We start from the raw sequence: 3531 nt of genomic DNA, 5'->3' as shown, positions 1-3531 counted from the left end.
ATTTCACAGGGGCTGGTATTCCACCCCAGGGTACCAGGGATCAGTGTGTGTTTACTAGTTGTACTGACCTACTTGTTTTTCGTACGCATGCAGTGTCATGCAGGGAAGAAGGTGGTTTTGTTTTATTATCATTTCTGGCCTAAAACTCAGGGGTCTCGCATCACCACCTGATATGTCCTCCTGGCTTATGGGATAATTTCCTAGAAACTGAGCATCAGAGGGATGTACCTGTGGCACTGACATAATGCACTTACCTCACAGCTTGAACTCTTCGTTTGGTTTCCAGATTCTACCGTCACTCACAATTTCCGTGAAGAGAGAATGGAAAATGGCCAACGCCAACCTGATAACGTCTTGTCAACTGGTCCCACAGGGCTTATTAACATGGCAGCAACTCCTATTCCAGCCATGAGTGCCGGAGATCTCTGTATGTCCACTTATAAGTTGTACTGTCCTACTTGGTTTTCATATGCATACATAGTGCCATGAAGGGAGTAAGGTGGTTTTGTTGTGTTATTGTTTCTGGCCTAAATCTGAGGGGGTCTCACATCACCACCTGATACGTCCTCCTGCTTTATGAAATAATTTCATAGAAACTGAGCACCAGAGGGATATACTTGTGAGTTGGCATAATGCACTTACCTCACAGCTCAACCTCTTCCTTTGGTTTCCAGATGCTACAGTCACTCACAATGTCTGTGAACAGAAGATGGGAAATGTCCAACCAGCACCTGATAACGTGTTGTTGACTCTTCGACCACATCGTATTAATATGACAGACACTGGTATTTCACCCATGAGTACCACGGATCCGTGTAAGTCTGTTTATTTGTATTACTGTCCTACTTGGTTTCCATATGCATGCATAGTGTCAAAAAGCATACGAGGTGGTTTTGTTGTATTGTCTTTCCTGGCCTCAATTTCAGGGGTCTCATATGGCAACCTGGTATATCCTCCTGTTTATGAGATAATTTCCTAGAAACTGAGCATCAGAGGGATATACCTGCGGGGTTACCATAATACACTTACCTAACAGCTCAGCCTCTTCATTTGGTTTCCAGATGCTACCATCACTTACAATGTCCCTGAGGAGAAGATGGAAAAGGGCCAACCCCAACCTGATAACGTCTTGTCATCTGCTTCCACGGGGCTTATTAACGTGGCAGGAGCTGGTACTCCAGCCATCAGCACCAATGGCCTGTGTATGTTTGCTTGTTAATTGGATTATCCTGCTTGGTTTCCATATGCGTGCATATTGTCATGAAGGGGAGATGGAGGTTTTGTTGTATCATCTATCTTGAGCTCAATTTCAGGGGTCTCACATCGCCGCCTGTCGTGTCCTCCTGCTTTATGCAATAATTTCTTAGAAGCTGAGCATCATGGGGATGTACCTGTGGGGCTGACATAATGCACGTCCTCACAGCTCAACCTCTTCATTTGTTTTCCAGATTCCACCGTCACTCACAATGTCTGTGAAGAGAAGATGGAAAATGACCAACCGCAACCTAATAACATATTGTCAACTGTTCAACCAATGGTTATTTATTTGACGACAGCTGGTATTCTGGGCATGAGTACCAGGGGTCAGTGTATGTTTGTTTACCAGTTGTAGTGTCCTAGTTGGTTTCCATATGAATGCATAGTGTCATAAAGGGAAGGAGGTTGTTTTATTGGATTCTCTTTCATGAGCTCCATTTGAGGTGTCTCAGATCGTCACCTGCTGTATCTTCCTGCTTTATGAGTTAATTTCCTAGACCCTGAGCATCAAAGGGATATACCTGTAGGGCTGACATAAGACACTTAGCTCAGAGCTCAAGCTTTTCATTTGGTTTCCAGATGCTACCGTCACTCACAATGTCTGTGAAGAGAGGGTGGTAAACAACCAACCAGTACCTAGTAACGCCTTGTCAACTGTTCTGCCAGGGCTTACTTATTTGGCAACAGCTGATACGCCAGCCATGAGTACCAGGGATCAGCGTAAATTTGTTTACTAGTTGTGATGTCCTACCTGGTTTCCACATGCATGCATATTGTCATCAAGGGAAGAAGGCGGTATTGTCGTATTATGCTTTCTAGCCTCAATTTTAGGGTTTTCGATTGCTCCCTGGTATATCCTAATTCCTTAGGAGATAAATTCCTAGATAGTGAGCATCAGAGGGGGTATTCCTGTGGGACTGACATACTGCACTTACCTCACAGCTCATCAACTACATTTGGTTTCCAGATGCTACCATCGTTCACAATGTCCGTGAAGAGAAGAAAGACAACAGCCAACCAGCCCCTGATAACGTCTTGTCAGCGGTTACACCAGGGCTTATTAACTTGGTGGGAGCTGGTATTCCACCCATGAGTAGCAGGGATCAGTGTATGTTTGTTTACTAGTTGTACTATCCTACTTGGTTTCCATATGAATGCAGTATCATAAATGGAGGAATGTGGTTTTATTGTATTGTCTTTCGTGAGCTGAATTTGTGGGGTCTCAGATCGCTGCCCGGTATATCCTCCTGCTTTATGTGACAAATTCCTAGAAACTGAGCATCAGAGGGGTATATACATGTGTGCGTGGCATAATGCACTGAACTCACAGCTCGACCTCTTTATTTGGTTTCTAGATGCTACCGTCAATCACCATGTCCACGAAACGAGGATGGAAAATGGCCAACGAACACAGGATAACGTCTTGTCAAATGTTCTATCCGGGCTTATTAATATGGCAGGAGCTAGTATTCCAGCAATGAGTTCCAGGGATCTGTGTATGTGTGTTTTTTAGTTATACCGTCCTCCTTGATTTCCATATGCATGCATAGTGTCATGAAGGGAAGAAGGTTGTTTTGTGAATTATCTTTCCTGGCCTCAATTTGAGGGGCCTCAGGTCATCATATGATCTATTATCCTGCTTTACGGGATAATTTTCTAAAAACTCATCGTCAGTGGGATATATCGGTGGGGTTGACGTAATGCACGTACCTCACAGCTTGGCTTCTCCCTTTGGTTTCCAGATGCTACCATTACTCACAGTGTTCGTGAAGAGAAGATGGAAAGTGGCAAACCCCGAACTGATAAGGTCGTATCAAATGTTGCACCACGGCTTGGTCATATGGCTGCAGGTGGTGTTCCATCCACGAGTACCAAGGATCTGTGTATGTCCATTAATTAGTTGTACTGTCATGCTTGGTTTACATATGCATGCATATTTTCATGAAGGGTAGATGTGGTTTTGTAGTATATTCTTCCCTAACGTCAATTTGAGGGATCTCAGTTGTCCACAGGGCATATCCTCCCCTGCTTTCTTAGATAATTTCCTAGAAACTGGGCATCAGGGGGATATATCTGTAGGGCTGACATAATGCACCTACCTCACAGCTCAACCTCTTCGTGTGGTTTCCAGATTTTACCATCACTCACAATGACTGTGAAGAAAAGATTAAAAATTAGCAAAGAGCACCTGATACATGATTGTCAACTGTTACAGCAGGGCTTATGCATTTCACAGGGGCTGGTATTCCACCCCAGGGTACCAGGGATCAGTGT

The 3531-nt window shown here is 44.2% G+C and overlaps 1 pseudogene; it reads left to right on the top strand.

The window, feature by feature from the left end:
- Positions 1–286: 286 nt before the first annotated feature.
- On the top strand, positions 287–3528 carry LOC116465610 (sarcoma antigen 1-like; annotated as a pseudogene).
- Positions 3529–3531: the final 3 nt, after the last annotated feature.

Source organism: Hylobates moloch, unplaced genomic scaffold (assembly GCF_009828535.3).
Source record: "Hylobates moloch isolate HMO894 unplaced genomic scaffold, HMol_V3 SCAFFOLD_7169, whole genome shotgun sequence".
NCBI lineage: Eukaryota > Metazoa > Chordata > Mammalia > Primates > Hylobatidae > Hylobates > Hylobates moloch.
The sequence above is the reverse complement of the archived record's forward strand: the minus strand, read 5'-3'. Positions and strand labels throughout refer to the sequence as shown.